Source organism: Canis lupus, chromosome 10 (assembly GCF_003254725.2).
Source record: "Canis lupus dingo isolate Sandy chromosome 10, ASM325472v2, whole genome shotgun sequence".
Lineage (NCBI taxonomy): Eukaryota > Metazoa > Chordata > Mammalia > Carnivora > Canidae > Canis > Canis lupus.
The window spans coordinates 2,752,563-2,778,019 of NC_064252.1; the positions used below are offsets into that span (position 1 = coordinate 2,752,563).

General features: G+C 37.3%; 1 long non-coding RNA gene across 3 annotated transcripts in view; it reads left to right on the forward strand.

The window, feature by feature from the left end:
- Positions 1-3,195: 3,195 nt before the first annotated feature.
- The window catches only part of LOC112677946 (uncharacterized), a 107,207-nt gene continuing 84,945 nt past the window's right edge, over positions 3,196-25,457 (forward strand). For 2 of the 3 annotated variants that reach the window (XR_003147304.2, XR_003147306.2), the window contains exons 1-2: positions 3,196-3,304; positions 5,379-5,473. This is a non-coding gene — a long non-coding RNA (uncharacterized LOC112677946). Of the gene's footprint in view, positions 3,305-5,378; positions 5,474-7,612; positions 7,767-25,457 lie in introns of those variants that run through there. The other variant, XR_003147307.3, reaches the window with a different exon arrangement.

Below are 25,457 nucleotides of genomic sequence, written 5' to 3' on the forward strand. Positions count from 1 at the left end.
AGTAGGGAAGGAGACAAGGAAGGGCAGGTGGTGTGGGGATGTAGGCTCTGCAGTCAAGGCCTGGGTGCACAGTCCTGGTGAGGAGTCGGGGCAGTAGCATCGCAGCAACGGGAAGGCTATTTGAGGGTTTTATCACGGGATTGTTTTGGATTGCTATTTACATGGAAATCTCACGCTAGCCATTGTGTGGAGGGTGCACTTTGTGTATGTCTTTTTGTGTAAGGGTTTCAAAAATGAAGGTTAGCCTAGACAGTTTAAACAGAAAAGGAATGTACTCAAGCCCAGGGAGCTCACGGATGCTCTGGGAAGGCCAGAGAATTAGAGAGGGAGGCTGCACAACCAGACCAGTCTGCAGTGACATCGCTGGCCGTCCCAGTAGGGACCCTCCTGGGCCTCAGGGGACTGCAGGTCCCACAGCCTGTACTTGGCTGCTGCCCCTGGGTCTTATGAAAACATATCTAGCTCTGTGCTTTTTTTTTTTTTTTTAAGATTTATTTATTTATTTATTTATTTATTTATTTATTTATTTATTTATTATAGACAGAGAGAGAGAGAGAGAGAGAGAGAGAGAGAGAGGCAGAGACACAGGAGGAGGGAGAAGCAGGCTCCACGCAGGGAGCCGGACGCGGGACTCAATCCCGGGATTCCAGGATCACGCCCTGGGCCAAAGGCAGGCGCTAAACCACTGAGCCACCCGGGGATCCCCCTAGCTCTGAGCTTTAAAATTAATAAAAATGTATATTCAGATCTGAGGCAAACCACTGGCACAGTTTGAGATTTCGTCTGCTAGCTCAGAAACCTAGAGGAGACTTACTGTTAGTTCTTCTTTGAAAAGATTGCTTCGGTTATTCTCTTACACCCTTGCAGATGTCCGCATTTCCCATCAACTTTATTTTTGAAATATGTTATTTTTCAGACTGCCCGCCTTTTACTTAAATGAGTGACATTTAGGGGTGGGGAAAGGGATATTTTTTTTCTTCTGCATTTATTCTCTTTAATAGAAACAGTCATACAAAACATAAACTTTGATTTTAAGAAACCTCTACAAGCAATCTGATATGATCTATTTATGGTAAGTTTGGCCAATCCAGAATCTCAAGGTGGATAAAGTGCTGGGTTTATAAAAGTGCTTAACTGAGGTACCAACTAATACAAATAACTGTACATGTGAAACAAAGGTAGGAAGGTATAGTGTTTGTATATCCTATATAGAAGTGTGCTGACCTTTTTTCTCTCTCTCACACACACACACACTCACGCACGCAAATACATATATGTCACTCATATATGTACGTACATATCACCTAGAATTTCTTGCTTGGTGCAGTGGAAAGACTGTGAATTTTGGAGCCTGGTTCCAATGCTTCCTCTGCCATCTACACCTCGCCTACCATGGCCTTGAACATACCCTTTCACTTCTTAAAACTTTGCTCAATTAACTGTTATTCTTAACCTCAAGAGATCGTCTAAAGGTGAATTGGATCATGAACTTAAAAGTACTTTTGAGTTGAAATTTCTTTCTCTAGCAAACTCTGAGTCCTTGGTAGTCCTATTCTTGGTTTCTACTGACAAGGACAAGAGTCATGCCAGAGCCAGTGTAGTGTTGCTGCCCTTCTGCATAAAATCACCTTTCCTGTGAGTCCTAGAACTTACTGTTGGAGATTTCTTAGTGTGCACTGAGCTTAACATCATTTCCAGGCTCCCTTGTGGCATTTTTCTGTGGGCTCTGTGTATCATGAAACTGGTTTTTGTCTGGGATTATGAAAGGTAACTGACTCTCCACTCCCTTTCCCCCCATTTTCCACACTGATAGACTGATAAGATATTACTCTTTTGCAAGGCTCAATTAGAAGCAATCTATCAGGCCAGGAAGAAGCCTTTACTTATGAATCACAAAAGAGAGAGAAGGGTGCTCAGGGACAAGTGTTGAGAACCTGGAAAGAACAAAGTTAGAGGCCACAGTTATTTTTTGCTATTCACTCTGAAGTTACCCAGATTAGCTGGGTAGGTGAATATTTAATGTCACCACATCATATATGTAATTTGTACTGTCTGCTTTTAATCTTTATACAGTTTTATAATCTTAATAACTTTTTAATTAAAAATAAATGAACTGAATACTCCAACAGAACATATTAAATGCAGACTATCAGGCTGGAAGCCCAAGCTCAGCTGGAGAGAAAAACAAAACTAAAATATTCTAAAAATACATGACTGAGGTATCTGTCCCCTCCTGCTCAGAGATCATAGCATTTCAGTGACTAAGACCTACAAATACTACTGGCAGGTTCCAACTCACAGACAGTATGACATCTCAGCCTTCCTCTGTAACTCAGGGAATGGGAGTGCCTTTAATGTATGGGCAAGGATGCTCCCACCTCTCTTTGACCATTACTCTCCCAGGACTTACTGGCTTGCAGCTCTACTCTGTCCTAACCAATCCTTTAAGGGAGCTGACTCAGATGCACACTTCCCCCCGATAACCAGGAGGTGCTCAAATCCCATGCCCTTTTTTGACCAAATTCATAGTATATAAATGAGTCCATATAAATGAGCAATGCCCTGTACCTCATAGTGAAGTTTACATTCTAAAAATGCTGTTAGTTTCAAATACATGCCTAAGGGAATTTTAAAATAGAATTAGAGAGCAAGTACACAATCAAAACAGTGTGGGTAGAGAGAGTTGGATTCATGACCCAAATGTTCTAGATTTTCTGGGGGCAGCTCTGGTTTCAAATACGTCATACTATTGTTCTTAGAATGTTTTAATAATTTTTAATTTGTTTGAAATACAGGAGCATTTAGCTGCAATACATATATGCTATAGTCTTTAAAGACTACATTTTAAAATTAAACTATTGTAAGTTTTAATTGTATGTAGTTTGGGACCACAGTTTTGGAGAAAACACATAATTTTGCCATCTCATTGACAATGGAGTTTGGATTTTTTTAACAGTCCGCCTTCCATTATATCTCTGGATTCGGATTCTACTAAAATTGTTTAGCACTGAGGAAAAAATGCCCAATAAATTAAGGTTTCAAACAAAGCTAAATTTCTTGCTTCCCTAGTAAGGAGTCTCTCTACTAGTCTGCTACAAGGTCAATGAGTGTCTCCAAGCAGAAATTAAAAGGACACAAAGGGAGGAATCACACCAAATACATCAGGCAAGATTCTGAGTTCCGAGTTCTGATTGCCTCCTGTGGCAGAGACAGCACTTCTTGGCAAGCGGTCACTTTCAGGTTTCACATGGCTGCTGGGAGATGAGATTTCCAACCAGCTGAGGACGAGTTGTGTAAGATTCCAGTGAGTCTAAGGTCACTTGCTTGATATGCTTGTGTGCTCATGTTTGAAGCTTAGCATAAGATTATGCCAAAATGGGGCACCGGGTGGCTCAGTTGGTTGAGCATCTGCCTTCAACTCAAGTCTTAATCCCAGGGTTCTGGGATCGAACCCCGCTTCTTGGGCTCCCCGCTCAGGGAACCTGCTTCTCCCTCTGCCCCTTCTCCTGTGCACTCACTCACTCACTCACTCACAAATAAATAAATAAATAAAGTCTTTAAAAAAAGATTATGCTGAAATAAGATGTCATCATGACAGACAACATTAGGAAAACCAGAGCTTTCAGACTTTGAATTAAACAGTACTAGAGTGATGTACTCATTTATTTAACTTATTCACTATTTTTATATAAGTATTTGTAGAGTCCCTACTATGTGCTTTTCAGTGCTTCTGCTAGGGATAATATATACACTCAATGAAATATAAGCTAAATATCACATGAGATCAAATTTCCCATTCTAAAACCTCTGAAAAATCTAGTGTTTTCTACAGAGTTGGCATTTGCTGGTATCTCAGAACTAACTGAAACTTGTAGCTTAATATCTATATCGATATGACCTTACTATTCAACTCTCTGCATTAACCTGACTTTATCTTTCAAGGAAATTCTCACCCAGTAGGATGTCTGTTTCATGAACTTTCCAAAACTATTTTATTTTATTTTAAAAAATATTTTATTTATTTGTTCATGAAAGAGAGAGGCAGAGACATAGGCAGAGGGAGAAGCAGGCTCCTCACAGGGAGCCCTATGTAGGACTTGATCCCAGGATCTCGGGATCACACCCTGAGCCAAAAGCAGATGCTCAACTGCTGAGCCACCTGGGCATCCCAACCCTTTTATTTTAATAGTAGACTATCAAAGTAGTTTTCATCGGGTACATAGCCTCCTTCTGTGAACAATAGATCATTTACCTGGGTTTATTAAAAGTTCACTCTTTATGGCTCCCTTTGAAACCCTCTCTTCATTGTGTCTGCCAATCCTAAAGTATTATAATCATTAACTCTATCCAGTTCTACTCTCACATTGAAGGACCCACCTTAAACCAGACCCTTATAAATATCTTCTCTTTGTACTCTCTCTTTCAAGACGCTGCTAATACTCTGTAAGGTAATGATCTCCTTTATTATAATGAGCAATAAATGTGGCTTTGCTTGATCCATAAATTTTTTGGTGATCTTTTCAGGAAGTCAGCAACCTACAGAGCTTGCATTCTCAAGGTCGCTGTGGCTTCAATTTCTTGGTCTCATTGAACTTGTATCATCATCTATTTTCTTTTCTTGTCTCTGCTTTTCACTGACCAAGACACAAAACTGAATGCTTTCCTTGTTTTCCAAAATCCCCAACCAACAACTACAACCCAAACAAAACCCATTCTTACAAAGTGTGAATGTGTTGACCACAACTTAAAAAGTTGGTGACATAAAGGGAGAATATTAATTAGCAATAACAACATAAAACTGAATATTAGACATTCTTGTTCTTCAGTCTCCCACCCTCTAGACAATGCTACTCAAAGTGTGGTCTGTTATCAGTCCACTATGAGGTAAGTACAGAAATTGAGAGTAATCATTTACAAACAACTGATCAATGATGACTGAACATTATAACTCTCTTTTAAAAAAACAAGCAAATAATAAAAAGCTGCTCTTTCACCACAGATATGTTGAGGGCCATTTTCTAGACTCTCAGGTTTTCAGTTTAGTAGGAGTTCCCCCTACCTTTAAAGTCTCCACAAAAACCTAATTCTTCTCATTGCATTATGTTGAGCGACCTATTTTCCATTCCTCTGCTTGGAGTACACATTTGAATATGTGGAGATACACTTAGGGCATCCTACTAAATAGTGAGATGTGTACACTAGTTTCTACTGAGTAACAACACAAAAGCACTGGAAGAGGTCTTGCTATTTCAATCGTATCTTTTCTCCATCCTACAAAAATCAAAAGTCCTTTTTGTCCACTAGAACCATGTCACTTTTCTTAATGAGTAAAGGTTGGAGCTGTCAGCTTTCTCTTTAAATAATATCTTTTGTCTCAGTCCTTCATAATGTGTTTGACATTGTCCTGGATGATAAGGAACCCATCATTTTGTGAAGAAGTAGCCATGTAAAAGTATCACTGCAACACTGCAAGGTAAGTGCAGAGAGTGCCTGAGGGGTGCTAAGGGCGGAAGACTAAGTGTGCCTGGGGATTCAGGGGATCCACTGTTTGATATCACTGAATGAATGTTGAGTAAGTGAACTAGAGTTAATGAAAGTTATAGTGCAGATATGTCATGGATCTATGGTAGGATTCATGCTATTTCCCTCTTTAGATAATCATAGTTTACCTTCCAATAGTGTCAGTATGCAATATACAGAGATTGTATTGAGAATGAAGTAATTGAGGAGGTCTGTGGTTATGGAACCTAAATAGCACTTAATTGAATCTCTAACAGATGGAGAATAATTAAATCATTTACTATCTTTTCACCTTGAGTTAACTCATAGGTAAACCTCAAGTGATCAAATGGTTTTATCCAGGCTCCTGGTAAAGATTTAATATTTTCATCTGCTTCAACTCTATTATTTCCTGGCTCAATTTAATGATTAACATGGCATAAAAGTAACAATTTCTTGATTATTAAAATCCTATTTGCTGCAGATTACAAATAGAATCTATTCCGAAGCCATTACTAAATAAATAGTCAGTAATAATAAAGTTACATTGAGCAATCAAAAACTGTAACAAGTTTATCAGAGAATTTTAATTCAAAACATAATAACAGAAATAAGCAAATGCAACCACTAATGTTTTTCTCATTAAAACAATTTTTGATGTTGAATAATACATCAAATAGCTCACTTTACCTGTAACAGTCTGTGGCATTTTTTTCTACATCCCATGAGCAAAGCAAGACACTTGTGAATAGAAGATCCAGGAGATCCGACCATGGTGGTCCTGAAATGGCTTAGTCAGCTCAGTTAAGACTATCAACATCTCCCCAGTGTCTAACTACAGGGCTGACCCTTACCTTGTGTTTCTGACCAGTAGCAATGAGAGTTATGCACTTATGAGAGTAAGTGCAAAATATTTAACCATGAATCAGCATCTTCAAGCTATTCCCGTGGAACTGGCCCTTCCCATAGAAGAAACATATGGTGATGATGATACCCAGTGGAATCGTTATTCATTATCTCACATTAAAGTATATCTTTGTTTCTAAAATTATCCATTTTATTGTAGAAAGATTATGAATGCAAAGAGAAAGAAAAAAAGAGAAGGAAAGATGAAAGAAAGAAAAAAAGAAAGAAAGAGAAAGAAAGAAAAGAAAGAAAGAAAAGAAAAAAGAAAGAAAGAGAAAGAAAGGAAGGGAAAGAAGATAAGTAGGAAGGAAGGAAATGAATAAGATGGTCACAGTCAATGCTTTGGTGTTCATACTTTTTTTTTTTTTTTTAGAAGGATGTATGGTCAAAGCATGCAATAATCAACACTTTTAGGTCAAATAGCCTTACAGTTGTCTGGTAATTCCCAGAAATGAAATTCTTGACTCAAAAAGTATACACATTTTAAAAGCTCTTGGTATATATTGCCAAGTCCATCTCTAGAAAAGTGGTTTTAATTTGTATTCTTACCAGCAGAATTAGTGTTACTTTTCCCTGCACCTTCCTCAACATACTTTTCTATCACCATTTAAATTCCAGATTTGTTAGTTTTGAATGCTTAAGAAGTAAAATTATTATGTAGACAATTATGATATATAGCCTAATACATAGGCCACCAATATTGCCCACCCTCTTTAAAATGGCAAAGAAGTGTTTTGGGTTCGCTAAGAAATGCATTTCTCTACTTCCTTCTAGGACTTGTTTCATATATTTATGGGTCATTTTATTTTTCTCCTTTGATAAATTTGTTCATATTTGCCCCCAATAAGTTGTTTGTATTTTTCCCACCAATTCATGATTTTTTTATGTGTTAAGTATACTAATTTTTTGTTAATTAAATGCAGGTAGATACTTCCTTCCAGTTTGTTGCTTATCTTTTCCTTTATGTCATCTTTAATGAAAAAGTTCTTGACTTTAATTAGTATATTTACAAACCTTTTCTTTTGTGTTTTATTTATTTCATTGCTGCATGGTTGATAACTGCTTTGAGAATTACACTGAAAATGCTCATATCCACAACAGTAAATCACTCCTATGGGTATATTCTGGAGAAATTCTTGGATTTCTGTAGCTGTTGAACTAAATGTATATAAATGTTTATAAGTCAAATTTTTTTTTTATCGGTAAGGAATGACCTGGGGCAATCCAAATGTTTATCAAGAAAGGAATGGATTTTCAAAAATTGTGAGGTTGTTCAGTGGAGTACCAGGCAGCCATGAAGAAAATGAATTGCAATTATTTTCTGGTTCTCTATGGTTGTACAATAAACCATCTCAAAATTTAATGGCTTAAAGCAAAAATGGCCTGTTATTTTTTATAATTCTTTGGGTTGGTCAGACTGTTCATCAGCTAATTTTGTCTGGGCTCACTCATAAGCTGGCAGGCCTCTGGAGACTGCATTCAGATGCCATAGCTGGGACAGATGGACCTTTCTTTCCACATACCTGAATTTCTTCCAGGACAGTGATCTCAAAGAAGTGTTAAGAGGGGGAGAGTAGGAGTGCCAGCTCTAAAAGTTGCATGGCATTAGTTCTGCCTTGTTCTATTGGCTAAAACAGTTACTAGACAATCCCAGATTTGAGGAATGAAGAAATGGGCTTCCTCTCTGGATGGGAGGCATAGCAAATAGAAATGAACAAAAAAGAGCATGATTCATTGGGCGGCCATTATTTTGTTTATAATAATCTTTGAGTATCTTATTATCATGCTGTTCTTATCCTTTCAACTCTGTCCAAATTTTCCATAAGCACTAGATATAGCTATCTCAAAATTCAAGAGATTGTTTATTTTTTTAATATGGATTCTCTGAGTTTTTGGAGGATAGCTCCCAATAATTTCCCAAGTGCTGGCACTCTGGTAAAATTATAACCTGCAATTCATATCTGCCTGGCTTACTTTCTAAGATCTCAATAATCCCTGTGATAGTTAATCTAATGTGTCAACTTGGTGAGGCTATGGGTATCCAGATAGTTTAAACACACCTGCGTAATGAGGTTTTTTTTGATGGTATTAATATTTAAATAAGTAGACTTGAGTAAAGCAGATTACGCTTAATAATGTGGTGGGCCTCATCCAATCACTTGAAGGATTTAAGAAAAAAAAATCTGACCTCCCTGGAAGAAGAGGGAACTCTGCTGGCTGATGGCCTCTAGACTCAACTAACACCTCAACTCTTTCCAGGGTTCTTATTGGTTCTATTTCTCTGGGGAACTTTAACTAACATACGTTCCTTAGAGAAATGGCATTCTTATTCTAGTTAATCTCCTTGTCTTTTTTTTTTTTATTCCTCCTCTGCTCCTGTTCTGACAGTATGAGTGATGCAGATTTTTCCAAAGTTCTAGCTCCCCTTTGTCTCCTTTAGAAATTTTGACTTCTAGAGAAACTTTTCAGACACATACCCATCTAATTTCCTTTTTGAACTTTGAGTCTGCAATAATTGTATGAGTTTCTTTCTTTACAACAACCTCAAAAGGGTGGCCTATTCTCTTTCTAAAGGGGATCTTATTCCATTTTGTTTGTATATTAATAAATTGACCATTTTTCTGTGGGAGAAGATATAATTTGTTTCTTGGATTCTAAATATAGCTAGAAAGAACTTTTCCTGAATTATCTGACAAAACTTCTTGAGAGGTCTGCCTAGAATGTAGGTACTATCATGGAGGTGAAGCAGTCATTGTAGGATCAGAAATGGCAGGAAGATAGAATTAACCTGGATTCTTAGCAGCATTGTTGGACTTCGTATCGCCTACCCCATATTTTTTGTTATCTGGCAATAATAAGTGTTTTCCAGCTAAACCACTTTAGTTTGGCTTTTCTCTGGAAGGCAGTCTAATAAAATCCTAGCTAATATAAAAAGTATTTCAGAATGTAGTGAAACAAATAAATGAACAAAGCAAAAACATTTGTTAACCAAACATTTCTGTGGTCTTTTTAACTTTTATATTTTTGAAACCTTTTTAATTATTCACAGGATTTCATGTCTATTGTGTTTTTTGATCTTTATAACAGTCCTGGGAAGAAAAATAGTTTTTATTATTCTCAGTGTATGGATGGGGAGGAGTATAAGGCCCAGGAAAACCATAATTCATGATTTTTAAAAAATCTGGCATGTTATTATACAGAGATCAGAATCCTGGCTTCTCAACAATTTATTTACTATAGCCTCTGGCACATGCTAGGTGCTCAATAAATAAATGAACTAATGGTGTGTATAAAACATTTAGTTCAGAACCTGGCATATACTATGTGTTGAATAAATGGAATTTAATAACAATAATAATAGCCACATGTTAGCTTCTTGCCTGGGGACTTATTGAAGCCTATGAATTAAATTGTTCTTCAGAACAGACCTAGAGCCAGCTTCTCATGCATAAGTAGCACCTAAAAAGGCATCCTTAATGCCAAGTAATAACAGAAATGAATTTATTCATGATTCCAAAGGGAGGCCTAAACAGCTGTATGAAGCTTAAATAAATTTCAAAGATAGGTCCCTTTGATTTCAGAATATTTATCAATGAAAACTGTTTAATTAATTAATTCCCCTTCCCCATAAATGTTTAAGAAATGATTGTCAGAATATAAAATGGAAGTGACTTTGGCTGGTTGGCCAGTTGATGGGATTTCTGTGCTAAAAGACAAAAATCATGGATCTGATTTCCTTATAGTAATGTCTGTTTTAAAAGAACTATCGTTTATCATGTAAGCCACTCTGCACTCATACTACTTCTGCAAGGCAGCTGCTATGCTTTTTGATGGACAAGGTAACTTAGACCCCATGACTACGGGGAACAGTTCCTCCTCTGAACAAGTGACCACCAAGGTGATAAGAAAGAAGACATTGACTCAGTGAAAAGTCCACCCTTGGTCCTGGAGAAGCAGTTCTTGACTCATGCTCCATTCTGCTTTTGACTCTGTCGAGGTATCTCAGTATAGGAAAGATGAGGCCTTTATGGTATTTGCTGGAGAAAGTGTTGGTCAGAGAGTAGACCAGGTGTAGGCTCCATACACCGAAAGCATTAAGCAGACATTACAACAATCAACTACAGAACGTGCAGCGTGGGTGTTTCAGGCAATTTTTTTTAATCAGTTTTCATTCAAAACTGACTCCTCCCTGACTTTGCCATCAACTTTGACTACCTTTCATTGATAAAGAAGTAGAAAATAATGCAATTACTTAGGAAAACCTAGCCAAGAAATAATCTAGGAAATTACAGCTGCATAGCCTGCCTTCCAGAGTTTTTCTTAATATCAACAACGTCTTACATTGGTAATGTGCTTTACAATAGACCTCTTTTTTGCAAGGAGATGGATATATAATGGGAAAAAAACATGAATGAAATATTGGCCATGATAAAGATCTACATTCAGTATAGCTCTCCCCTTGATTAGCTGAATTATGTCAAGTTAATCAGTTAAGTTCTAAATCCCCTGTATCTATACATTAATATTAATAAAAGTAATAAAACACCTTATTCAGCTGTTAGAATGTCAAAAACAGATGTCATGTGCGTAAGCCATTTGTAAGTTATAAAATATGGCAAATTGTTCATGTTTATCATCTCATTTTATCCTCACAGCACCTCTGTAAGGCAGTTAGGGTAGAAATCATATATAAGCTCACTGGCCCTCAGCCACACAGCTGTGAAAAACTCATTCACTTACCCAAGGAAACAAAGATGTGAAGAATGCCACAGAAATTTCCGTGATACAGAAACTCAGTCATTGTGGCACAGACTCAGACTCATAATCACAGTCCCATGACACGGCCAGTCAGATACAGTAACATGGCGAAGTTTTCTCAAAATTGACACTGTCCCCCTTCTCAATATCACAGACAATATACACTTGCACACTTGTCTTGTAAGTGAGGGAATTGAGGTTAGATAATTTACATAATTCACCTAAGGCGATATTAAATGACAGACCTAAGATTTGAAATAAGGACATCTTCTCCAAAGACTTGAGCATTTGCTGCATCACCAGCCTAATATCAGAAAGGGAGGTCCATGTATCCCAATACCAAGCAGTGTTCTCATGTATTAGGAGTCATCATGTCCTTTGTTGACCAGAGTTTATAACGTAAGCTTCTTGCCACAGCTACTCCCAACTCTCTCTAAAATACTTTGGATAGTAAGGAGTCTGATGACAACAGAGTTTCAGAGCTTAAAGATGATCTTTATAACTCCCTCATATTAAAGAAGAATTTAGAGGACCAATGGACTTTCCCAGGTTGCTCAGCTGGTCTATGACAGCACTAGACCAGATCTAGGTCTTGGACACACCACCCTGGACTCCTTTCACTCCCTCTCCTCGGCTGTGAACCATCCTTAGAGTCTTGGCTGTTGGGCACAGTGAGGTGGGCCATGTCCATGATGGGCATGACGGGGGAGTCTTCTACAGCACAGTATGCATGTTGAATGACAGGTGGAAACAAAGGGATATTATTTAGACCCTGAAGTCATGGCATAAGTGTCCATTGTGAAGTATTGGTTTGGCTTTTCTGTAATAAGAGAAGGAATAAAAAGAGCCAAGAGGAAAAACCATTTTGTGGCCAAGGTAATAATTCACATCATTCGACATTTAAATGATTAATGCAATATTTAAAAGAGAAATTGTCTTGCATGAGGTGATCTATTGGCTAAATAGGCTCTATGACATTTTGAAGAAACAAAAAGTAGTAATTATCACACAAGGGGTTTTCATGGGAGCCCAGAAGAAACCAGGCTGAGACAGGAAAGCAACATTAGCAACCTTAGAGCTTGTTACCACAGCAGGACAGACCAGGAGATTTTATTTTCTTCTGTGTCCTACGATCCAAACTCATTGGCCTGAGACTCACTGCAGATTTATGGGTGGCCCCCTGAAAGATGTTATGCAGGTCCAGCCCAGCTGAGCCCCTTTAGTACACTTACCTTTATGGGAAGAGTTGAATTTCTGGCTGGTCTCTTTGATTCCAAGTTGCATGCACTGGGCTGTTTTCCCCGGAAAAAGTGGAACTGGCCATTTTTTCTTTCATTACAGAGAAAAGAGAAAGGCCAGGATGTGGTCAAAGGGGGATAACAGCATTTATCCCTGGTTATGGGATTAGGGCTGAAAGGTGACGATGATCATCCTTAAGTCAGATGCTTCTTTGTGAGGAGCAGACAGGAGACCAGGGTGAGCTGAACTTCTGCCCTAGGCTGACTGTGGGTGCACCAAAGGCAATTAGGAAAAATGCAAGGTCATTTTTGTGGATAAAGTGCTATTTATAACATTTGAGAACATTAAACTGAAGTGGAGCACAAATCCTGCATTTCAGGAAATTAAGGCCCAGGGAAGAGAAATAACCCCCAGATTCTGGGTGGTTAGTAAGTAGCAGATTGTGGAGACCCAGGTGTCTCCCTCCCAGCCTAGGGCTTTTCTGTAATTTCACACAGAGATTTGAAGTTTCTTAAGGGAAGAAACCTCGTCTTTCCTTCCTTCTCTCCTCCCATCCCTTCCCCCTTTCCCCTTATCTTCTATTTATCTGATATTTATCCAGAATTTACTGTTCTTAGGCACTGTTTTAAGTCCTGAAGGCATTGGGCTTTATACAAAATTTCTTTCTTTTTCTTTCTTTCTTTCTTTCTTTCTTCTTTCTTTCTTTCTTTCTTCTTTCTTTCTTTCTTTCTTTCTTTCTTTCTTTCTTTCTTTCTTTCTTTCTTTTTCTTTCTTCTTTCTTTCTTTTTCCTTCTTTTTTATCCTTTCATTTTCATAGCCCTAGTGCCCAGTATGTGGTAACTACCCATAAGTGTTGACTGAAAAAATAAGGTTTATATATAAGAAGAAAAAAGTAAATTATTTCTTTTGAATGAAGCAATGAATTTTTTGGTCCAGCCAAATTAAATTCTATTGGACAATAAACTGAATTAAATTAAATCACTATAGGTAATCTGCATTTAGAATAATAGAGAAAAACTGAATTTATCATTTTGAAAGAATTTGTTCATTGATATTTAGAGGAAATAATTACTTTTCAAAAAGGTTTTGAAGATGTAGTGTCACATCTTTATAAAGTATCAGTGTTTCTAATAGGGCTTCAAGGGGGCATTAGCTTGTTGGACACATTTTAACTAAACTAGTGTTGCAACAAGAAAGGCAGCTGGTGAAAAATTTAGAAATAATTTTTAATCTATAATTACAGTTGATGCTTCCTGAATTTATCATGTAATTCCACAGTATGGAGGAGTTTAAAAGAGAAAGGTTCAGCGTCTGCTTAAAATTTCAGGACAAATGATGCAGGGAGATTAATTCATAATTTGGATTAGGGTGATATTATTTTTGCCAGAATTTGCAGCCAATGTGGATGACTTTGGTGTGGAGCTGTCTCACTTGAAGATGTGAAGTAAACCCAAAGTATTACTGCCAGTACTATTTTCATATTTCAGATTAATGTGATCTTGGCAGTTTCCAAATAATAATGATACTTGTTTCTTTGACTTAACTAATCCCTTGCATTCTCTCTACGTCTTCCCAATGCCATCACACTCGGCTCTTTCATTTTCTGTCTTGAGTTTGCGGAAAGTATTTTCCCTTTTCATCAGAGGCACATTTCTCAGTAGTAATTTTAACTTTGATGAAAAACCATGTGATGGAATGAATAACCAAATAGCCTCCTCACTGAACCAGGCTCAGTTTAAATAATTTAGTTAAAGCAATTTAATTTTGGGGAAAATGATCCAGAAGTAATTGATAAAAAGAATAGGTCAAAGAATAAATAATTGAAGTTGTAAATTGATTTTCTCCCTACCTATTGACAACATTGATTTATTACGGTTGAGGTTTTGTGAACATCGTGTCTTCAAGTGCAATAGTTTGTGCTTTTTACAGTAATTTTGTACATTTTTAGATTTTTAAATTTTTACCTATTTTGTTGCTAATCCATTTCCCAGTGATTATTCCTATTTCTCATTATTTTCTAACAGGTAGAGATGACCTAAATTCACAATAGGAAATTGGTTAAATAAAACTACGTCTAAAGGCATGTCTATATGATGCAATACTATGTGGCCATTAAAAAGAATACTTCAGAAATATGTATCGTGACATTTCATGATCTGTTGCTAGGCCTAAAAATCAGTTTATAAGGTTTTTTACAGTATGATTCTATTGAGAATAGCATATGAATAATATGCTATAACAAATATAATATATACGACACATAACATATAATTTAGCAAAGAATCTATAATAGACTTACCATGATGTTAATAAAATAGCCATTTCTGAGAGTGAAATTATGGATGTAAATGCTTTTCTGCTTGTCTATATTTCTAACTTTTCTATGGTGAACAATGTATTATGATAACCAAATAAACAAATATTTAAAATCTTAAAAGGAATGTAAATTTTTTTCAGTTTGATTTTTGTTCTTTAAAATCTGTATTTTTCTATTATTTATATTCCCCACATGGGGCGGGGGGTGGGGTGGGAGTGATTGGGTGACGGGCACTGGGGGTTATTCTGTATGTTGGTAAATTGAACACCAATAAAAAAATGAAAAAAATCTGTATTTTTCAAACTATTTTACCGATTTTGATTAATTACGAGTGTTTATAAAAATGTGAAAATTGGTTGAAAACTGTTTTTTCCTCTCATTGGTTTAAATTCTATAATTTCTTTGCTCTGAGAAAATGGCATTAATTGGGGCACGGTACATTGAGTCTGCTTCCAACATTTTTTGTTGTTGTTACAAAGGGTTCAGAAGAGACACAAAAAAGTAAGAATTTTTTAAAAGAAAAAAAGTAAGGGAAACTGGGAAATTGCTTAAGTAACACATAAAAATTTGCCAGAACTTCCCCCACAGTGTACCAGAAGTACCAGAAAAACAGTGACTCAGAAGACTCATTTTTTAACCAAATAGTTGCTTTGGCTAATTTGTCTTTGACTATTCTGGTTTTGTACCCTTCCATCTGAGCATTCAAATTGTCCATTTAGTTTGTTTTCTACTAATAGAATCTTCTAGCAGTTGAGGGGCATCTCATCTACTCATTGCATCACTTATTCCTATGAGAACCAGCTACTTGGAATACTGTAGCAACTTGTTAGTTCTTAGGTCTCCTTTAAACCCAAACACCAATAGAAACACTGATGATATTCATGACTGACACGAATATTTAGAGGTATGTTGGAAAAGTCTGAAACATAGTGCTTGACATATGTCTTAGTTTTATCTAAGAGAGAGATATCTACACATGCTTAGCCATAGAACTATAGTTGTGTAATAGACTTTACACTTACTTGCTTTAGACATGTGATTCAATCTTTCTTATCAGCAACATAATGATAATAACGATAATAAATACAATCATATCATAGGACTGTTATAAGGATTAAGTGAGATAGAATAAGTGTGATGGGTAGAATAATGGCCCCATGAAGATATCTACATCCTAATTGCTGAAACCTGTGAACATGTATAGAGGAATTAACATTGCAGATAGAATTAATCTTGTAAATGAGATAACCATGAGATAAAGAGATTATCCTGGATTATCTGGATGCACTCACTGTAGTCTTAAAGAACCTTAAACAGGGAAGAGGAGATTAGAAAAGTCACAGTCCAAGTGTTACAATATGAGAAAGACAAAATTGGACACTGCTAGTTTTGACGGTGAAAGAGGGCCATGAACCAAGGGATACAGACAACCTCTAGAAGCTGGAAAAGTCAAGAACATGGATTTTCCCCTAGAACCTCTAGAAAAGAGCATGACTTTGATGACACCTTGATTTTAGTGCAGTGAGACCCATTTCAGGCTTCTTCCTTTACAACAATAGGATAATAAATTTATGTTGTTTTAAGCTACTTTGTGTTAATTTGGTAAAACAACCATTGGAAACCAATATAGACGTTGGTATCTGAAAGTGTGATGCTACTGAAATAAATTACCAAAAATATGGATATGGCTTGGGAATCAAGCAATGGGCAACAACTGTAAGAAGTTTGATAAAAACAGCATGATAAGAAGAGTCTAGATTGCCTTGGATGGACTGAGTAGAAATATGGATGTCAATGACTCTGCTAGTGAAAGGAACCAGGGCCTGATGATTTTGGAAGTTCTCAGCCTATCCTTATTGCAAATGATGCTAAATTAGGGATTTCAATGTCAGAAAAGCAGGCTTTGAAAAGAAGGCCAAGGGTATGGCTGGACAGACAACCTTTTGCTAATGCCGCAGGAGGATCAGAAAGTCAGAATTTCAGTCACACAGAAGGCTCTTTGAAGAAATTAGGTATGTGACTCATGTATTCCTCAGCCACTCAGCAGAAGCCAGAAATAGAGATGGCATTATCCAGGAAAGATCTTTGGAGCAGCCTGTAGTCTAATGGAGTGAATACTCCTGGGGGAGACTCACAGGGTTCTTAAGAAATTTTTCTCTTCTAGCCTTCAGTGAAAAGAAAAGGAAGTATGAAATAAAGGAAGGCTCTTGGACTTCCAACATTCTACAAGCAAGAAATAGGCTGATAAAACTACTCAGCTGAATTAAATCCAACAATAAGAATTATTCACCATGATCAGGTGGGATTTATCACAGATATGAAAGTTTGGTTCAACGTGTGAAGATCAATTACTATAATCCATCACATAGAGAGGCTAAAACAGAAAAATCACATGATTATATCAATGATGCAGAAAAAACTTTGACAAAAGTCATACCCATTTTTTATAAAAACTCTCAGGAAGCTACAAATATGGGAGAATTTCCTCAACTTGTTAAAGGATATCTATTAGCGCCCCCTTCACCAAAACCCAACAGCTACCATCATACTTAGTGGCAAGAAACTTAAAAGTTTTCCCACTAAGATCAGGTATAAGGCAAAGATGTCCCTTCTTTCCACTCCTTTTCAACATCATACTAGAAGTTCTAGCTAATACAATAAGACCAAAAAATTAAATAAGTAAAAGATATACAGATTGGGAAGTAAGAAACAGAACTGTCTTTGTTTGCAGATGACAGGATTGTCTACATATACAATCCAAAAGAATTGATGAAAACAACTCCTGGAACTAATAAGTGATTATAGCAAGGTTGCAGGATACAAGGTTAATATACAAAAGTCATTTGCTTTGCTGTATACCAGCAATGAAAATAAATTTAATTTGAAATTAAAAGCATGATAGAATTTGCTTTAGCACCTTCAAAATGCAATATTTAGGTATAAATCTAACAAAATATGTAGGAGATCTACATGAGGAAAACTACAAAATTCTGATGAGTGAAATCAAGGAAGAACTAAATAAATAGAGATAAATTGCATGTGCATGAATAGAAGGTCTCAATATTGTCAAGATGTCAGTTCTTTCCAATCTGATCTATAGATTACTGCAATCCCAATCCAAATTGCAGCAAGTTATTTTGTAGATATCAACAAATTGATCATAAAATTAATACAGAAAGGCAAAAGACTCAGAAGAACCAACTCAATATTAAAGAACAAAGTTGGCCTGACACTACTTGGCTTTAAGACTTAATTAAAAAGCTACAATAATCAGGGTAGTGTGGCACTGGAGAAAGAATAGACAAATAGATCAATGGAACAGAACAGAGAGCCCAGATATAGATCCACATAAATATGATCAACTAATCTTTGACAAAGAAGCAGAGACAATACAATGGAGCAAAAATGGTCTTTTCAACAAGTACTTCTGGAAAACTGGACATTCACACAGATCTTACACACTTCACAAAAATTAACTCAAAATGGATCATAGACCTGAATATAAAATGCAATACTGTAAAACTCCTACAGGATTACAGGAGAAAACCTAGAAAACCCTGGGTATGGCAATGACTTTTTAGAGACAATACCAAATGTACAATCAGTGAAGGAAATACTTGATAAGCTAGACTTCATCAAAATTTAAAAACTTCTCTGGGAAAGACAATGTCAAGAGAATGAGAAGACAAGCCACAGACTGGGAGAAAATATTAGGGGAAGATACACTTAATAAAGGACTATTATTCAGAATATACAAAGAACTCTTAAAATTCAACAATAAGAAAATAAATAACTCAATTAAAAATGAGCCAAAGACACCTTAACAGATACCTTAATAGACACCTTAACAAAAAAGATAAACAGATGGCAAATAAACATATGAAAAGATGCTCCACATCATATGTTATCAAGGAAGAGCAAATTAAAACAACGAGATGTCACTATATACCTATTAGAATGGGCAAAATCCGGAAAACTGACCACACCTAATAATGGTGAGGATGTGGGTCAACAGGAACCCTCATTCATTGCTAGTAAAAATGCAAAGTGGTACAGCCACTTTGAAAGACCATTCGACGGATTCTTACAAAACTAAGCATATTCTTACCATATGATCAAAATTGTGTTTCTTGTATTTACCCAGAGGAATTGAGAATTTGTGTCCACACATAAATCTGCATATTTTAGATGCTTGTAGCAGCTTATTTATATTTGCCAAAACTTGGAAGCAACCAAGATGTGCTTCAGTAGGTGAATGGATAAATAAACTGTGGTACATCCAGACAATGGGATATTTTCCAGCAGTAAAAAGAAACAATCCGTCAAGCCATGAAACAACATGGAGCAGCCTTAACTGAATACTATTAAGTGCAATAAGCCAATCTTAAAAGGCTCCGTACTCTAGGATTCCAAATGTGTGACAGTTTGAAAAGGCAAAACTTGGAGACAGGAAAAGGTTCAGTAGTTGTCAGGAGCTGGAGGGAGCAGAGAGATGAATAGGCTGAGCACAAAGGATTTTTAGGGCAATGAAAATACTCTATGATATCATGATGATAGACACATGTCATTCTACATTTGTCCAAACCCATAGTATTATGACATCAAGAATGAACTGTAATGTGAAATTACAGACTTTGGGTGAATATAATGTGTTAATATAGGTTCACTAATTGTAACAGATTTCCTGCTCTGGTGGGGGATGTTGATAGCGGGTAGGGGTGGGGAGCATGCATGTTTGGGGGCAGAGAGTATGTGGGAAATCTATGTACCTTCCTGTTGATCTTGCTATGAACTTGAAACTGCTTTAAAAAAAGTCTTAAAAAGAAAAATCTGATTAACTGCCTACATATGCTACCTTTCATGAAAAAAGAAAGATGGCTCCTATGGTTCAGCCTTAATCTTAGGAGGTGGAGTCTCCAGCCACAGAGGATTAGTCCCAGGCCTTGAAACCAAATGGAGTTTGCGTGGATGGCTTTTGGAAGTTCTTGGGACTGGTGACTTCTAAAACCTTCTATTTTCTCTGTACTTAGGGCAAGCAGAGTGATAAACATCCTAATTCCCTTATCATTGAGTTTCATAGTTACCAAAATATAGCTAAAGATCCAGAGTAATACTGACACAGAGTTGAGTGGCTAGAGAATTCCAGAAGATAATTCATATCTATGGTAAAAGAAGCCTGGGCAGCTGGACCAGCCTCCATACCTGTGCAAGACTATGGACTTCTGGGTAGAAATGGATCACCCTGACGCAACAGGAGCAAATGGCCATCTCTTAGGGCAAGCAAAGTCAGCAGATAGGGAAATCAAACTTCTGTCTTTGATGGTAGCAGTGGTGGCAAGTTTTGGAGCACGTAAGATTTGGGTGAATAGCTGTAAATTTTCTGATCTCAAGAAACTGCATCTGGATCAGGCCTTACTGGCAATGCAGAAGTTGCAAAAATGGAGTTTTTGCACACAAGGCAGTACTTCTGATATTGTTGGCTATTGCAGGTGATAGAGATGCCTAGAGAAAGCTGGAGGCCTCCCCGCCACTCTGGATAGAGACCTACTCTGGGTTTGTTATTGTGGAGTGACATTGTTTTTTCTCCAAATGAGTTTGGTTGAACATGACAGCTCCCACATTATCACCTCATCCTTTAATTTTCAACATCATTGTCTTGTGAAAAGAGCAAATTTGCATTATTTTACTGAGACGTTGTTGAGTTGTTGACATTTTAAAGATTTTAAACAGTGAAGACAACAATGTAATATCTTATTAAAATAAATTGGTCTTTTATTTATATTGCTTCATTAAGTTTCCACGTAATATTTCATATCCCATTTTTAAAGCTATTTCTCTATGGCTTTCCAGAAGGATTGAGGACTCTATTAGAGATCACAGCTTCAGGTCACAGTCACTTCCCCCCTCACGTGATATTGTTGAGAAGCTGTTTTCTGTTTTACACTGAATGACAGAAGGCAATCTATAGCACTAGAGGCTTCTGCAGCTACTTGGTTTTCAATATTACATTCCTTTCTTTTGCATCACAATCATTTATTTCTGGCTGTAATCCAGATTTGTCCAATGACCAAATAATATGCTTTTCTATCTATGTCCTTTTTTCCCAAAGTTTTGTGCCTATTTCTTTTATTGCATTATGATCCTGGGTTAGGACTAATTCCGACTTTATTTCTCAGGCATCTGTGGTGTGTGTTGGTGACTGTATTTGCATAAAGTGCCACAGGAAGAGGCTTTTGTGGGAGATTTTGTGAGCTTTCTATCAGTTCTCCTTTTCTCATCACTGTGCTGTGAAATAGGGTGATAGTGTATTATAGACAATTGCAGAGGGCACCTTGGAGAAATGGGGGAATAAACCCAAGCCACCAGACAGGTAAATATATACCTTGCTTCAGGCAAGAGTTTGTGATAAGAGCTGAGATATTATGACAATAATAATAGTATGATAAAACACCTACCCTAGCATTTATTGAGTGACTTTTTAAAATATTATTTATTTATTTATTTATTTAATTGAGTGACTTCTAAAAACTTTACATGTATTATCTCATTTAATCCTCCGATTAACCTTGTAAATATTATTAGTATAAATCCCTTTTTGAAAATGATGAGACCAAAGTCCAAGGAAGTTATGGGATCTGCCCCAGGTCACTCAGTGAGTAATATTGTAGGCAAGATTCAAATCTAGCCAGGATGATTCACATATGACCTCGTCCTGCTACTAATGATAACTCCTTCTATTCATGAGGCAGCTGCAAGAGTAGAGTCAGTTGGGGCTAAAACAGATAGCTGCCTTTTATCCTCGTAAATTCCAGAGTCTGTAGGCACAAACCAGAATGGAGGTCTTAAGGTCTGCATGGGCACAAGGAAATGGGGACATCATTCTGCAGTAAGCAACCTGAGCCAGACGTGAGGTAGGCTTACCAAGAGTGCTGACAAGTGAATTATTTCTAACACTTGGGGAGAGAGAAGAAACCCTGGGTTTTTCTACTGACTGCTCATGTCTCCTTTATGGGGAGAATGACAAGCAACTTCCAGGATTAAAACAGTGGCTACTTATATTCTGGTGGAAGTAAGAGGATCATAATGAGTGGAAGGTCCCAAACCCTTCAACAATCTGATGAGATTTATGAGACCTTCCTCAGTAACATGGATGCATATGGTCATACCAATTTCACCCCTAAATTTAAGCTATAGAGATTAAAATATAAAAATATGAGTTTGGAGTTGAGCTCATATTAAGTAAAAATAATCTATCTGGGTCTTTGAATCTTCAGTGTTGGGTGGCAATGTGTCTTAAGGAAGAAAGGAAGCATCATTCTTGACATTGGATAGGTAGCACCATGCCATCTGTGGTAGGAAGAATCTGATGGCCTACAAAGATTCTTGGTACCCGATATGCATACATTTTCTTGAAATTATTCAGTCAAATGGTAATCTAGGGACTCCTGTGAAGGGATTTTTGCAAATGTAATTAAGGTCACAAAACAGTTGATTTTAAGGTAGGGAGATTATCTGGGTGGGTCTTACTTAATCACATGAATCCTTTAAAAGAAAGTCTTCAGCTGGTCAGAGAAGAGGAAGTCAGATTCTCAAAGTGTGAGAAGGATTTGAGGTACCGCCTCTGCTTTGACAATGGAGGAAGCCACAGGGCGGCGGGGAATCTGGGTGGTCTCCAGGGGCTGAAAGTAGCCTCTGGGCAATGGTCAGCAAGGAAACAGGGATCTCAGTCCTATAGCTGCAAGGAGATGAGTTCTACCAACAACAATTATCTGGGAAGCAGATTTTTTTGGAGCTTCCATGTTAAGAACTCAGCTCAGCCAACACCGGGTGACACCATCAGCAGAGATCTCATGCTGTGCAACACTTCTGATCTACAGAATTGTGAGCTAATAAATGGATATTGTTTTAAGCTGCTAAACTTGTGGTAATTTGTTACACAAAATAGAAAACTAATATACCATCTCCCCAAGATTTCACGGGAGATCCAGAAAGGACAAAGTTTTCTCACTGCAACAAATGCACAAAGAGAGAAAACTAATATTTTCTTTGCTTTGTGTACATGCATGCTAGATAGGACCTTTGGAATTTTTTTCTTCCCTATGCTGGAAGAACTAGGTTTAAAATAGCTGGCATGAATTCTTAAGATAAGCCTATGGTACTCACAGAATAAACTTTAGCATTGTTAACCAAGTGTAGAGATTTTATAGCCACATCCACAGGCTTGGATGTGAATCGCAGCAAATAGATTATAGTTGTCTCCCTGTTTCGATTTACCATGGCTAAGCCATTGAACTCTCTTGGCTCTATGTACTCATACGGCAAGTGAGGGGTTTGGTTTAATGATTCCATCCCTGGTACTTCATCTAGAGTTAATGTCCTCACATTACAGATTTCCAGAATAAACAGACCTATAGTTTTATTTCTTTTTAAAGATTTATTTATTTATTTAAGGGGTGGGGAGAGACAGAGGGAGAGAGAGTAGTATCTTAAGCGGACTCTGTTGAGCGTGGAGCCCAAGGCAGGATTCGATCTTATGACCCTGAGATCATGACCAGAGTGGAAACTGAAACCAAGAGTTGGATTCCTAACTGACAGAGCCACCCAGTTGCCCCATGGACCCACAATTTTTAAATAGCCCGTGATGTTCAATGAAAATTTAACTTGTGATTTCTAAGGAGTTAATGGCCATCCTAAACTATGTCACGCCCTTGTAACTTGTGCTTTCATTCTCACTGGCATTTGGGAATGCATCTCTCCCCTCCCCCACTTTCCGTAGGCTCTCCATCAAAGGAAGCAGTAAACTTCCTTCCACCCTAGTAACATTTCACAGACTGTGTCATGGAGACCAATAGCTGGCATGACTACAGCCCGCAAATCCATCTAGAGTGTGTGTGGTACTTTTTATAATAGGTGGAAAAGCTGTTCTCTCCCGAACAAGAGAAGAATTTTATGAGAGACCCTACACTCCATCCCAACCCCTTTCCTTATCAAATTTAATAAAAAATTAGAATCAATACATAAATTAATTAAAGCAAAAAACTTATCAGGTTATCTTGGGATGGTAACACCTTTATTCCTGCAAGGAGCCCGACATGCAAGCAGGTATATTGCACAGAAATGCTAAGCCCTTAATCAATACAACAAAGTATTTCCAGACTCCCCAGACTGATAAAATCGAGCAATCAATTATCCTGTAATACAGGTCTGGTGTAAGCAGGATTAAAAATATTATTGAAAGCAGTCCTACCTCTTGATTAACGGTTGCTGGAAGTTCTCAGATTTAATTCTTCACACTTTACTTTCACTCAAAGTTGGAAACCAAATACCCCAAACTGTTGAATCTACTGATCACATTTCACAAAGGCAAGAGAGTTCCCAAGTATAAAAAGGCAAATGATCCGCCACCTGTAATGAAAAAACAATAAAGCCGCCTTTCTCACTAATTCTATTCCTAACAGTCCAAGCTGCTCAAGTAGAGAATCATGTTGTTCTTGAAGCAATAATGAATTTGAAAACATCTCATGCTCCAGAAATCTGTTTCCAGAATTATTATAAACTTTTGCATTCTCCAAACAAAGCCTCATTAGTTCCTCTATTGGCTTGCTTCTGGTCACACTTTTCTGGAGCTATTTAAAGTGCACAGTGAAGCATTTAAATATTTTATATAAATAAAAGAAGAAGGACGAGTTGTGTCAAAGAGCTTTACTCCTTGGCAGTGCTAAATGCCTACGACAGCTTGGTTAGCCACTGAAAAATCACTCTAATGATATACTCACTAGAAATGTTCCCAGTAGCCTCAGAAAAAAACATCCAGCTGGAAAAAACTCTATGTCCAGCCCCATTACAAAAGCAGGGAGAATTTGCAGCCAAAAGATGCTTGTAAAACTGAGTGAGAAAGTCTACAGGAAGCGCGCAGAGATGAGAGAAGTGTCCTGTGTGCAAAGTAGGATAAACCCAGAGAAACCCAGAGACATTGATCCAAAGGGGGAGCAGATTCTGTGTTCTGATTTATTTCTTCATTCAACAAACACATCAAATGCTTACTATTTATTGGCCATTGCAGTAGGGCAAGGGTTAGAAGTTGAAGAAGACCCAGGCCTTGGGTGACTGTGTGGCGGGCACTGAGGTGGGCACTGACGGGATGAGCACTGGGTGTTATTCTGTACGTTGGCAAATTGAACACCAATAAAAAATAAATTTATAAAAAAAAAAACCCAAAAAAAAAGACCCAGGCCTTGGAAATTTTGCATTGTAATGTTAGAGAAAACCCCCGGTTTGGGGTGGGGAAGAGGAATAAAAGGATAAAAGGCAAAGAACCGAAACCAGGATTTGGGTCCTGCCAAGGGAACAGCAGTAGGAGTATCATTTTTGCATGCGTCTCACTGTGGGACAAATTTTATTTTATTTTTATTTTTTTATTTTTATTTTTTTTTGTGGGACAAATTTTAAAAGTTGAATAGTACATAGAAAAATGAAACACCGGTTCTGGTATCATTTTTTAATTGGGATCTTTTGGCTTCAGAAGAGTGCACAGTAAGCTGATTGGACAAAGCTCAGCGGTGAGAAAAGGCCAAACTGGGCAGCACATGGTCAGTGAGCGGAGTGAATTAGTATGATTCAATCTCCGTGGAGATAAGAAGTTTGGCCAAGATCTGATCCTTTGGTTTTCATACCTGGGCTCTGACAGTTCATTCATGGAGACCTACTACTTAAACTAAGTCACTTTAAGCAACCATTC